The sequence below is a fragment of the Brachionichthys hirsutus genome, chromosome 4 (genome assembly GCF_040956055.1).
Source record: "Brachionichthys hirsutus isolate HB-005 chromosome 4, CSIRO-AGI_Bhir_v1, whole genome shotgun sequence".
NCBI classification, from domain to species: domain Eukaryota; kingdom Metazoa; phylum Chordata; class Actinopteri; order Lophiiformes; family Brachionichthyidae; genus Brachionichthys; species Brachionichthys hirsutus.
The window spans coordinates 13,682,611-13,697,375 of record NC_090900.1 but is presented as its reverse complement, the minus strand read 5'-3'; positions in this window follow the sequence as shown (position 1 = coordinate 13,697,375).

Genomic DNA, 14,765 nt, shown 5'->3' with positions numbered 1-14,765 from the left:
TACTAGCAGTTTACTGCATGCATGTAACATGATTTACACTCTAAATAAGGCACAAGGCCAAGTGGATGTACAACGAGATTAGGAGTGCTGCTCCATTTGGTGCTTAGGTACAACATAAAATACAAATAATAGAAGAAGGGTATTTGCTAAAATACACAAATTTAATGTGATTAAAATCTTCGTTCTCTCTCATTTTCCTCATTCATTAATTCCTCTAAATGCTTCTTCCATCTTCCCATCTCTTTCCTTCATCACTCTAACATGCTGAACATCCTTCCCATCTCTGTCTCTCTGTCTGGCCAGCCTGTACAGATCCTGTACATCCACTATGCAATGAAAATAAAGGCTTTCTATTCTATTTCTATGATGCCATATAGTATTAAATGAGGCACACAAAAAAAACGTACCTACTCTATTTTGTAATAATTTCCATAGGTTTGTTGATTCATGTTCTTTTGTAATAAATGTGTACAATTTTAGAGACTTTATGGACACCCTGTACATCTGGAAGAAAACAACAAAGTGCAACAACAAAGCACAAACCGACATTCGACACCGTTAACCTCTTATAGACTTCTGAGGAGAAAGTGCAGTGGATTTATTTGTGATGAATTTCTCCTGTGTATTGTAAAATAGTTTTTACAGCTCATGATTGTGATAATCATGAGCTGTAAAGAACTGATAGTAATTGTATACATGTTTTACTACTTGCTGCAGTTTATTTTGCTGTTTATCATTAAGGCCACGATCCATCATCCACATTGGACCTGTGGCAATTTGGTTTCAGACTTCAGTTCAAAACTACATTCTGTATTTTGTTACATCCCTGCAAATACATTCCATACTTTCTTTCGGCCGAGATGCATTGAGACTGGATCTATCCTAGATCTAGAACTAGATGAAGAACCAAGCAAACTCTGACAGCATGCTAACCTGCCACCAGAGGGCGCTTCAACCCAGCAAACCCTGCTACCATGGCATGCTCACAATCAGAATCAGTTTATTCACCATCAACATTGGTACAACCATGCAACATGTTTTTTATACCATTAATTCATGGCTTGTGGGCGCAGAGAGATGCAGAGGGGAGAGATAAGCGACCCCCCCCCAGACAAAACGCCAGGACAGCAGGCCGGAAGCAGAACCACAATCTGGTGAACCGGGGTTGTTCTCTCTCTCTCTCTCTCTCTCTCTCTCTGTCTCTGTCTCTCAACCCAGCCGGCCAGACAGATGGCTGTCCACCATGAGCCTTAGGTTCTGTCCAAGGTTTCTGCCTGTTAAAGGGAAGTTTTTCCTTGCCTCCGTTGCCAAAGTGCTTGCTCTTGCCGGTCAATTTGGGTTCTGTCTTTCCCTGCTAATCCTGTAAAGTACCTTGAGATGACTTTCTGTTGTGATCTGGCGCTATATAAATAAAGCTGAATTGAATTGAATTGAATTGAACGGAGGAGCTGATCGCTGCTGAGAGATCACTGCCATGCTAATCAATAGCAATGAGCTGGGTGCTGCAGCCGTTTCACGTCACACCCAGAATGCATTGCGACGTAAACAACATTAGCTGCCCCCAAACAAAATGGATTTTATATCTTATAAGACATAATTATATATTTTTGTCTATGTATTTACGTAGTAGAAGTATATTATTGTTTTTAGACCGATTTGTCAAAACAGACAGGGATCACTTTTAGTACGCTGCTTGTGCACGTTGGGATCATTTGCATTCAGACACGCCTTTAATTGACCATGTATGGTAGCAGCACTCCCCTTAAAACGTCATGTGAATGGATCCTTGTCACACCAAAATCATGGCAAACAGGGTCAAGAAAATTTTTTCACAAAAATCGGGGTACTTTAGGAGAAGTAGAGGCGACCCAAGAAATACTATTTGAAACACTTGATGCCGGCGTGACCAATAAAAGAAGACATTCTGCGTGGGAGGAGATCACGGATCACGGCTGCTTTAAGTTCTGTTGGGTCAGAGGGAAGATCTCTCTCAGAAATGAAACAGAAATGGTTTGATGTGAAACTCAGCGCGAATAAAGGAGTCGCTGATGTGGATTGCTGATTGTCCTCCAGTCCTCCAATAATGCGAGATGAGCCACGGCTTCCAACAGTTCAAATTGTCCTTTCCGTGTGTCCTGTCACAGCTGTCTTTCATAGCTTGTCTTCATTCATTCTATTTGTACCTTCACGGTTCCACCGCTACGTTCTGTGCGTAAGCAGGTCAGAGGTGAGCTGATATTTACGCACGTTGCTCAGCACAAGTTGATAAATGCCACACAATGCGTGGAAATGTTTGTACGCACGGTTGATGCATATCCTGTTCTCATACGGCCCTCGAGCTGGGGCCCAAGGTGAGGCCATCCAGTACTTCCATCATCAGAGAGAGTGCATGAGGGCCGTTCGGGTCCCTGCACAACGTAGCAGAAGAGTAGAAGTCATCTGATGTTTGCTGACGTGCTTCCTCTGCTCCGTGCATGTTTGCTAGATGTAGAGTCAACGAGTCAGAGCCTTGTGGGTACCAGTCACCGTGGAGCCAGTGAAGCCAGTACTGAACTCGAGTGGAACCGTGGTGATGTGTGGGCAAGGACAGACACATCACGAAAAAAACATCTAATGTTCAGAATCACATCTGGAATTCTAACCAAATCTGCATTCACGATATGGAAGGGTGAGTCTTTAACATTGATATGCAATCATCTTTGTCCATGCAAAAACACACTGTAATTCAAATACCGGTACACAAGTATATCATGTGACACTTTGATCCAAAGCAGGCCCAGAATAGTGCAGGAGAATGCACGTGCACCTGTTGTGATGCCTGTGCCCTGTTTAAGTCCAACATATTCCAGTCTACAGTAAAGCACGGGGACATTTTGAGCGGTTCAGGTATGGGATGTCTCCCAGTCCCTTCACCACTGACTCCCCGAGGTCACCAAGCAGCAACAGTGAAGTCTGCTCGTGAGGATGAGGAGCCTTGGCCAGCTGGCCTCAGCCTTTCACTGGACCCGCTGCCGTGATCTCCAACGGGAATAACCCGAGCATCTATTCAGCAGGGAGCCGGGCGTCTGATCTGCTTCATGGTGGATCTCTTCTAACTGCAAACACGCATTAACAGCGCGTGGGTCACCATCTTTGACTCGATCAACCAATGATAGGGCAGCTGCGGCGTCCCGGCTTTAAAATGAGCTGGAGTAAAAGGGGCTCTGTGCCACCAGCGACTGTGTGAATCAGAATGTTTTCTTTTATCCCAAACCCATTAGCAACCTCCTGACACACGCCACAATGAAGACACACATTTATTTTGGTGGAAAGGGAATGAAAACAGTACTTCAAAGCTCTCGGGGCTTGAAGGAGAGATTTGGATTTTCCATTTTCTTCCTTCTTTCATTGCATCGCCGCGCTTCTGGTCATAAGGAGACCTATTCAGAAATCCTGCCATTGTCCACTTTATTCTGTTATGTATGAAAAGAGATCATATTACTGTAATACCAGGAGTCTCTGTCCGTCCGACTGTAATCGTCTCTCAAGAATCCTTCATCCGATCTACTTTTAAATTCAACACAAGGACTGAAGAATGTAGTGCGATCAATTAAACAGAATCCAAACCATGTGGTTCACTTCTACCAGCTGGGTGTGTCTTTTCACAACAGTACAACAGATACTCGAATACCTCGCAGTACCAAATGTCATGTTTCATGTATTAACTCACAGAACGTGTTTCTGAGAGCAGTCACTGCTAAATCTTAATTATTTCTTCGTCGCCAGTCCTCTCGGGGAGGAGGTGCAGGCCTATTAAGGCCAGAATGGCCAGACTGACAAACCGTTTCTTTCCTCAGGCAGTCTGACTGGTGAATAATCCCTGCCCCCCCCCCCCCCCCCCCTCCTCTAGCGCTGCCTCCGTCATGCCTCACTTGAATACTGCTGCTATTACATCAGGAAATCGCTGCCGGTTCGTGATGCCGAACTCCTTGCTTGCTGATCGTTTCTGGTTCTTGGTATCTCGGACTCCGGCCGGTTTCTGCCTTTACGATAGGGCTTTTCAGTTTTCTAGGCGGTGTTTTTTCCTATAGTATTTTGTGACCTCTGCCCGCCCAGTTTTCTTAGTTTTGTCTTCAGTTTTATTGTTTAATTCAAGTAAAGTTTTGTTTAAACCTATCCTTCGGTCTACGTCTCTGCATTCTGGGGTCCACTCTCTCGTAAGCCATCACAACTCCAGGATCTTGCAGATGGAGTCCAGCATCATCACCTAAATGTTCTGCACTTACATAGCGCTTTTTCCACCGCTACAATAAGCTTTAATCTCTCATTATAACTGATCACACCTGGAAAGCTTCCTTACTGATCCAAACGCTATTATGTCCCAGGTGTTGAGTTCTGGTGTACAACAAGTATTTCAACAACCTCAAAATGATGTCAGCACATGTGGCTTCAGGTCCCTGTTGGTCCAAGTCGCAGGGGCACCTGGAGACCAGCAGCCGGATGTCTGACATGCTGCTGCCTATGGTCGGGCTCCAGCTCAGCGCCAGCAGTCGGCCCTGAAGACCTGAAACTTTAATGACGACATGAAGGCGAACAGGATCTGTGCTTACTCCTCACGCTGATGTGCTTGTAACGCTTTCTTAGTGCCATGACAGCAACTAGCATCCTAGCTCTGGGGTGGGAGGGACATGGCAATTACCACAAGGGACAAATCCTGGAATGTTGCAACAGGACATGTGCAGCCCTGATGTAGCGCACCGCACACACAAAGCACGGCCCCACTGCCCACCCACTGCTCCCAGCTTCTGCCTGTCTGCCCCCACCACATCACCAGTACCCCGAGCAGCACACACTTAATTATTGAGCAGCTCACCAGTCTGCTCGTGAGGTGTGTGTGTGTGTGCGTGTGTGCAGCGCTCACGCACTGTTAGCATCAAGTCACGTGATGGTGCACTTTCACCATCTCGCTTTGCTCCTTGTTGTCCAGAAGAGAAGCAGCAGCGTGTTTGAGTTGAGTCTCAGGCTGAAGGCGCCACTTCCATGGCTGGATGGAAGGATGGATGAAGGATGGATGCATGGATGGATGCTTTGGTGTCGGTGAGTGGTGGAGGCGTGGCCTCTTGGCAAAGGTTGATGCTCCATTATGGTAAATAAAGCGATAACTCCCATTCTAATGTTCCATTCTGGCACTAAAGTTACTATCATGAAGAGGAGACTCACCCTGAAGATTAAATTATTAAATGCTAGCGCCACCTGCTGGCCAATGTAAAAATATATTTGCTTCCATTTCCCACCGTGGGGTCAGATAAGCTTGAGAAAAAAGTAAATGTTGTTTATACTTTATACTGTATACAATACTTTGGCACATAAAGCTCTGTTTCCAGAGTAATGACAATCATGCCCCCCCCCCCCCCCCGAGCACGAGTGTGATGGTTCCGCTTGCATGTCTGCTTATTTGTTTCCATGATCATTTATGTACAAATGTGTGTGCGTGTGTGTGTGTGTGTGTGTGTGTGTGTGTGTTATATGTCTCTGAGGATGAGCTGCCTCTCTCATGTATAACAAGACACGACACCGAGTCTATTCCAATCAGCGTTCTCATGAGCCGCTCAGACATCAATATCATTTCTACTGTTCATATGATCAATATGATATATATACACAGCACTATAGAGAGAGAGAGAGAGAGAGAGAGAGAGAGAGAGAGAGAGAGAGAGAGAGAGAGAGAGAGAGAGAGAGAGAGTGTGTTCTGACAGTAGTGACTGGTGCCTCCAAAATGAAGGAGGGTATTAATGTTGTATTTAAAGTAAATCAGGCAGGCAGAGAAACGGCCGACGCTCCCCAGGGAGTCAGGAGGGAAGAGCCGTTGATGCTCCTCCTCCTCCTCCTCCAAATGCACTCTCATATGAATATTTCATAACCCCCATAATGCTGCTGGAGAGAGAGGAGATCCAGGAGGAGGAGGCAACATGCATCAATTTAGCCAAGGCGCTCACTCCAGGAATACACACACACACGCACGCACGCACACGCACACACACACACACACACACACACATACACGCATACATACCCACGCACTTTAATCAGATCTCAGCATGTCTATTTTCTTGTGCCTGGATGTACGTTATATCAGAGATACATTGCAAAAAATACTTTCAGCTTCGAGAATATTTGAGAAAATAATTATTGAATATATATATATATATATATATGCACTGGATGCTGCTTGGGGGGGCAGCTTGATAATAACCACCTCAACAAATATATTTGTATATTTGTTTTTACATCTTCCATGTGAAATTAATTAGCATATCTTTGGTGGTAATTGTTTAATGAGTTGGTAATAACTAACAGTAATTAGCGTTGGTGGTGTAATTACACGTCGCGTAGCTCATTCTGTTTGGAATAATTATCAACATTTGTTTCCACAAACAAGCAGAGCCGTGAGAAGCGGAAGGTGCACACACACAAACACACACGCACACACACCGCTGCTCACAACACACACACAAACACACACGCACACACACCGCTGCTCACAACACACACACAAACACACACGCACACACACCGCTGCTCACAACACACACACACACACCGCTGCTCACAACACACACACACACACCGCTGCTCACAACACACACACACACCGCTGCTCACAACACACACACAAACACACACGCACACACACACACACACACACACACACCGCTGCTCACAACACACACACTGATTTAGAGTATATTTGTACATATAAATATATATATATATTTCCCCCCGGAGGCTTTTATGTTTGATATTGGCAGAGTTTTCTTTTCCTATATTGACATGTACTTGGTTTCATTTGTTCGTGCCCCTGTTTTATATTTAAATATTTAAAGTACAATATGTTGAAAAGTATTTGCTGTATAAACATGATAAAGTATTTCTGAAATACGTGTATTATAATAACATTGAATTGCCCCGGACTTCTCTCGCCCGGGGGTTTGAAGGAAGCGGGAAGCGTCAGGTTCTTGTTGATGGGGGACGAATGGAAACACTGGATAACGGGGTGTTAGGGATAGGGTGTTAGGGGGTTAGGGTGTTAGGGGGTTAGGGGGTTAGAGGGTTAGGGTGTTAGAGGGTTAGAGGGTTAGGGGGTTAGGGGGTTAGAGGGTTAGAGGGTTAGAGGGTTAGAGGATTCGGGGCTTAGGGGGTTAGAGGGTTCGGGGGTTCGGGGGTTAGAGGGTTAGGGTGTTAGAGGGTTCGGGGGTTAGGGGGTTAGGGTGTTAGAGGGTTAGAGGGTTAGGGGGTTAGAGGGTTAGGAAGTTAGAGGGTTAGGGGGTTAGAGGGTTAGGAAGTTAGAGGGTTAGGGTGTTAGAGGGTTAGGAAGTTAGAGGGTTAGGGTGTTAGAGGGTTAGGGTGTTAGAGGGTTCGGGGGTTTGGGGGTTAGAGGGTTAGGGTGTTAGAGGGTTAGGGGGTTAGAGGATTCGGGGCTTAGGGGGTTAGATGGTTCGGGGGTTAGGGGGTTAGGGTTGCTGCATGTGTGACTGCATGAAGATGAATCCAAGCAGCAGGATGTTGGCTGAGCAACAGAAAGCCTGGCGCGGTCCCTGAACCTGCAGCACTTCACCTCAGCCGCCCGTCTCTCCGCTCGCTCTCCTTTGAAACACAATTATGTGGCCATTGGCAAACACTGGTGCCAAACACAGCCATTTTTGCTCCTTGCCACCAGATGGTTCCATTGAGAATAGATATGCCGCCACTGTTTGTCTTCCACTTAGCGCTGGGTCGTAATGGAGTTGCTAATGATTCTAAAACACCTGCTCTGAAAATAAAACAAACAGTGGGCAGGAGCTGCAGCTAAATACCTATGTGATCAGGTCTGAAAGGTGCTCGCTGCTACTTACCCAGCAGATGTCCCACCTATAGAGGCAAGAGGCTGCACCCTCAGCCACAGAAAGCAGGAACCCGTCCTCCAGGCGGCCCCCATAATAGCTAATTGGCTGTTTGCTCAATGGAGAGAAAGGCTGCTTTCCACAAAGGGCTCGTGTCTGGGATGCTCTGTGGTCTCTGCAGATGCCAGGCTAGTGCTTCATGTGGTTTGCAGGTCAGCAGTGGCCCAAAGCTGCCTCACAATGGGGGTGTTTGTACAGTCGCATGATGTGTACAGGACGGCCGGGCAGAGGACCCTGGACTCGGGACAATCGCTGGAAGGCTCGAGTAAAAGCACAAAACTATAAATAGATCTGTTGTTTTGTGTTCCTTCATCCAACAGGACCCAGCCCCGCCTCTAATGAATGGATGAGAGTCGGGACTAACCCTCAAATGAATGGATGAGAGACAGGACTAACCCAAACCCTAATAATATAAAGGCGACTGTGATTGGTTGTATTTCGTGTGGCCCTGGCCAGCCACTTTCCCAGGGTGCAACACCACCTCCCAGGGTGTAACCCCCCCAAATAAATGAATGAATGCGTGAGTGAATGAGTGAATGAATGGCATTGTTTTGCTAAGAGCAAGAAATGTGTCAGACATTAATTAAAATGCACTGAACGGTCATTAATATGTGACGAGATGAAAAGGATAATACCGCATGAGGTCACATCTGCAAACCTCTTTCCTGAGTCGACGGACCTTTCATCGTGATTCCACTCATGTGTTTTGTTTGAAAGCTGCCATGATATTGGGAATCATCCACACATTTCATCAGATTGATTGTCATTATATTGTTTTTAAGTTGGTCAGAGAGGATCAGAAACACAGCACAACTGTCATTTGGAATTCATGGACAAATCAGTTTATCCACATCAAAATAGCTAAACCTGCAATCTCTACATTTATAGGTACGTTTTGTCTCCAGTGGATAAACTTTAAAAATCGGTTAAAATAAGCAGTAAATGGCACTTTTGTCCGAAGGAGGAGCTCTAGATGAAAAGATCTAGATGAAGAGATCTGGATGAAGAGCTCTATGGATTAAGTGCTCTAGATGAAGAGATCTAGATGAAGAGATCTGGATGAAGAGCTCTATAGACAAAGAGCTCTAGATGAAGAGATCTGGATGAAGAGCTCTATGGATTAAGTGCTCTAGATGAAGAGATCTAGATGAAGAGATCTGGATGAAGAGCTCTATAGACGAAGAGCTCTAGATGAAGAGATCTAGATGAAGAGATCTGGATGAAGAGATCTAGATGAAGAGATCTAGATGAAGAGATCTAGATGAAGAGATCTAGATGGAGAGCTCTATAGATGAAGTGCTCTAGATGAAGAGATCTAGATGAAGAGATCTGGATGAAGAGATCTAGATGAAGAGCTCTAGATGAAGAGATCTGGATGAAGCCGATTTGCCGCTTGTGGCTGAAAACAAAGGCTTCTGGGTATCTGTGCCACGAAACGTTCAGATTAACAGGCTGCAAATCTCTATGTTGGGTGATGGGTAGGTGGGGTTAGAGCCTCCCCTCCCCTCGGGTCTTCAACATCTCAATCATGTCCTCGGGGCCCCGCCCCTTTGTATCAGCCCCCTGAAAGTGATGGGAATCCTTTCAGTGGCTGCCTGACCTCTAGTAATCCTGTTTCACAGACCAGCTCCCTGCTGAAGTGGACACAATGGCAGAAGCTCAGCCTCCTCCCAGTCGATATTCTGACAGACTTGATCGAGCAAATTAGTATCCTTTGGTAAGGGCATGACCAAAGACCTTTCAACGCTCCAGCGGAATCAATAAAGGCCGGGGAACAGCAGGCCTCTTCCCCTTCTCCTTTGACTTTCCTCCATCGCCACAGTGTGAGACTCTGTCCAGGGTTCGAGCTCCGGCGCTTCCTTTAAGCTGCTCGCTGTGCTGCTTGAGGGTCATTGTGTAATACCGAGTTTACCCCCTGCTGCAGAGAAAAGGCCTGTTCAGTGATATAACTGAGGCTGGCCACACGTAAATACACACTGTATAGATAGAAATACACACTGTATATATATATATAAATACACACTGTATAGATCTAAATACACACTGTATAGATAGAAATACACACTGTATATATAGAAATAAACACTATATATATATAAATACACACTGTATAGATAGAAATACACACTGTATAGATAGAAATACACACTGTATAGATAGAAATACATACTGTATATATATATATAAATACACACTGTATAGATAGAAATACACACTGTATAGATATAAATAAACACTGTATATATATAAATACACACTATATATATAGAAATGCACACTGTATATATATAAATAAACACTGTATAGATATAAATACACACTGTATATATATATAAATACACACTATAGATATAAATACACACTGACGCCCAACAACAGCGACAACCACTGTAACATATTTCTGTTAATTTGACTTAAAAGTATTAACTTTCTTTTTTACACACACTGACAGCATTTACTAAATTGAAGTAAAAATAAGAATATTAGAGAATAGAAAACATTTTACTTCGTGTGCCCTGAACTTAAAGACTATAACTACACAGAAATACAAGCAGCTTTGTCCGTAGCGTAGCTCGTATTTGTTAGCATTTGGATTCCCTGGCCATGAATCGGAAATAAACGAACGCTACGACTGCAAGAAGAGATCTTATTGCACAGAACATGACAGAGAGAATTCACTTCAGTTGGATGCGAGTAGAATTCCTGCTGCGTCGTGTTCCTGTATGAAGCGGCACAGCAACGCACACGCCCCTCCTCTCTGTGGGCGAGTCCACGTTCTAACGGCATCGAGCCTGCATTATAATGCACCAACTATACGTGAGTACGTGATAAATATACGGATGTCTATCAATCCTTCTCGTCACTAAGGTTTTCCTGGGCAGAGTTTATTTTCTCATTCCTCGTGTAATTGCATCAAGTCTGGTGTCTAACTCAGCCTTTCAGTTTTAGCACCAATTTGTAATGGTGTATTTTACATACTGTGCATGTATATTTTTACTCTGTGTGATCAATTCTATTCTATGAGAGACCAGAGCTAGCACTCCGGCCACCCATCATCATCATACATAAATGGCATAAAATGCCATTTATATGGAAGATATTAATGCAATGCAGAGAAGAGAAAAACCTACGAGGAAGCGTGTCTGTCCCAAAGTCAACGGTTCATCCGGTTGCTGCCGCTGATCCACTTTGCTGGTCCCGGGAGCTTGCTGTGGGCGATACGCGGGCTACACCCCGAATGCATCGCCAGCGCATCGCGGGACCACGCACACACTCACACACTATGGATGAATTGGAATAATCAATTCACCTAAATTACATGTGTTTGGAGATGGGAGGAGGAACCCGGAGAGAACCCACGCAAGCACAGAGAGAACATACAAACGCTGCACAGAAAGGATAAGGATATAAATAGCAGTGAGAAGCACTGCGACAATCACTATGTGGACCAAATAAAAAAAAAAAATTCTTGCATAGATCACTCAAATTACAGTCCAATGGAAAGTTGAAGGTCATTAACAAAAATGGTTGCTGGCGACAGAGCAAATGTCAAAGCATGTCATTATCTGGCAAAATCCAAGAAAGCTAATCTGTAAAGGTAACATTTTTGAAATTCTTTGCCAGAACATTACCACAAAAAATAAACTTTATCCACTCTGCTCTTCTTCTTCGACTCATGCAGGAGACAGGGAGAGCGACAATCAGGGGGAGAGTGCCTCTACACACACGCACACACACACACACACGCACAGAAGGCGCGATGACGGCAATAATCTCAGGATGGAATAAAAATGCTTTGAATCATCCATCCATCTTCAAACCGCTTATCCAGGGTCGGGTCGGGGGGGCAGCAGCCTAAGCAGGGAGGCACAGACTTCCCTCTCCCCGGCCGCTTCTTCCAGATCTTCCTCGTTCCCAGGCCAGCCGAGAGACATCATCTATCAGCGTGTTCTGGTTGTTCCCCGTGGTCTCCTCCTGGTGGGACATGCCAAGAACACCACAGGGAGGCATCCCCCGGACGCCTAAATAAGATGTTCCTACCCACAGGTGAGGGTAGGAATGGAGATCGACCGGTAAATGGAGCGCTTCGCCTTTTGGCTCTACTTCCTGGTCACGATGACGGTGAAGAGAGTGCAGACACAGGGACACACATCTTGTCAGAAGGGGCGCGGTTTCTTCCAGACGGGTTTCAGGAGGTGATTACAGACCTACCAAACTACGAAGGATTGACTGGATGGTTTATTTAGCTATTTTGGGTTGATAAGGACCCAAAATCACCAGAATAGTGTAGAAACATGGGAAAAGTGAGTTTTTCATAATATGGGACTTTTGAGTCTCTGGATGTGCAGGGACTGTCTTGGTTGACACGTCTCTGTAATACCACATGGCGGTCGGGGACGGTGCTTCTGGACTGGCAGACCGGGATGGAGGTTCCCCTTTTTAGAAAGCGGGGACCGGAAGGTGTGCTTCAACTACAGGGGGTTCACAAGAAAGTACAGTAGAAGCCTGAGAAACGTTGTTAAAAAGAGCTGCGCAAAAAAGCTCTTCCTGCTTAAACACTTTAGAATTTATTTCATAAGAAATGCATGCTAAAGTGAGACTCAGTCAGTCAAAAGCAACGTTTCTGTGCTCCAAAGAAAGGTTGAAGTCCTGAACCTCCTGGTGGACATGCTATGGCTATTAGCACCACCAAAACACTGCGCTTTGCTCAGTGCACGTCTGGTCACAGAAACACGACTCATCTGTGAGCAGCTGAATTGAAGGTGAGAGCAGAAAGACCTCAGTCATTTCTAGATACGTTTATAGTCTAATAGCACTGATTTTTGTCTGAACAAAATAAACATTTACCATTATTATTAAAGATAAGAAGACAAAATTAAAATTATTGATCGAGCACTGATATGATCTGTGCAAATTAAACGGTTTTTCCACGACTCTTGTATTCTCAGCTATTGCAAAAATAATTTCAAGATATTGGTAATAGCACAAATAAGCACTAAGTGTTGTTTCTATGTTTCTCAAGGACAACAAAACCACGGGTCGAACAAATGTTCCATTCTGAAAGGGTCCAGGAGAAAAATGTGCTGCCCCCAGCTGAAGGGGCCGCGTCGAAGCTGATGGACTGGAACTAGATGTCCCAAGTAATGATGGTTTTAGGAGACCAATTACACATATTCTAGCCCAATGACAGATTTACAAAAGGAAGGTCCTCCCCTCATGCTGTTTGGCCATTTGTTCCATGAGAAATGTCTGTCAGTTGTCAATATTCAATGATCACCAGTAGGACTCTGCACGGAAGTCGGAGGACCATCTTAAATGGGGCGATTCACGGGTTCCGTCTCATCTGTTACGATGATACACTATTAAGAATCATAAATGGCTGCAGAGGTTTTATCATTTCAGGCTAACTTCTCTTCAAACAAAAAGACAATCAAGTAGTCACATGATTAGTCACATGACAAAATCAAATAACAGTGACAGCTACCTGTGTGTGGGTGAATCTCATGTTCAATATTTTGTGTCAGTTTTTATTTCCAGAAAGTAACAACCATATATACTATGTATTCTAGATTCATTATATTTAAACTAACTTGTACATTATTTATATTTTATATTGATAATTACAGCCTACATCTAAAAAAAGAACAAGAATAAATATTTATTTTGTCATTAGCATACAAATAGTAACACACATAACAAGATTACATTTTTACATTTACACCCTACTACAGGCACCCCTAAACAATTCACACACACGAATATGTGAGAGAAGTCTCACATATTCTCTCACATATTCTCTCACATGTGAGAGAGAACAAAGGGGAGTAGAGGCACCTGTTGTGGACCAGGAAGTGACAAAGATTAGCACGAGTGAAGTTAGAAAGGCAATGAAGAGGATGAAGAATGGGAGGGCAGGTGGGCCGGATGACATACCTGTGGAGGTGTGGAAGTGTCGAGGAGAGGTAGATGTAGAGTTTTTAACGGGGCTGTTTAATACAATCCTAGAGGGGAAGAAGATGTCAGAGGAATGGAGGAGAAGAGTTCAGCTGCCCATTTTCAAGCAGACGGGAGACAGGAGGCGGAGCTAGAAGTGGCAGAGATGAAGATGCTGAGGTTCTCCTTGGGAGTGACCAGGTTGGGTATAGGATTAAGCATTTACATTAGCTTCACATTAAGCATCATCACCCCTTCACGCTTCAGTGGGCGAGGGTGAATGGGTGCACTGCCAGGCCCACTGGGAGCAGTTAGGGTTCAGTGTTCTGGACACTTTGACATCTGGACAGAGCCGGGATCCGAGTCCCTGCATGATCCGCTGCACCAACTGACCCACATTAAGTAAGCGTAACAATGAGCCAGTCTCACCTCAGCAGTGCTATTGATGACCTTTATTCCCGCATGCAGGACACTTAAAGCCCTCGACTGCTTGACATTTGTTCCGATCTGCTTGTTGAATAAAGCTGAAAAGTTGATGAGTGTCCAGGGACCTTCTACATGTGTCAGTGGCAAAGGTCAAGCACTCATTGTTTACTGGCAGCATTGCTCATCACAAACTGGGCCTGAGTGAACAGCACTGCAAGGCTTTGCACCAAAAGCAGTGAAGTAATCGATTAAGGGACTCTTCAAAGTGGTTAAAGCACAAGCTTTAATGTAATGTGCCATTTTGGTTGACTATGTCAAACATTATTAAAAGCTGCTCTGCATGTGAAGATTGAAGTCATTGATCTGTGCTCAGCTCAGAAGACGAGAGCCTATTCACAATCAATCTTTGGGTCGGTCATGTTAGGAGACCTGAACTGTGTTTTCTCTGCCAATATGAAGAGCACAAATCACGTTCAACCTCCTCGC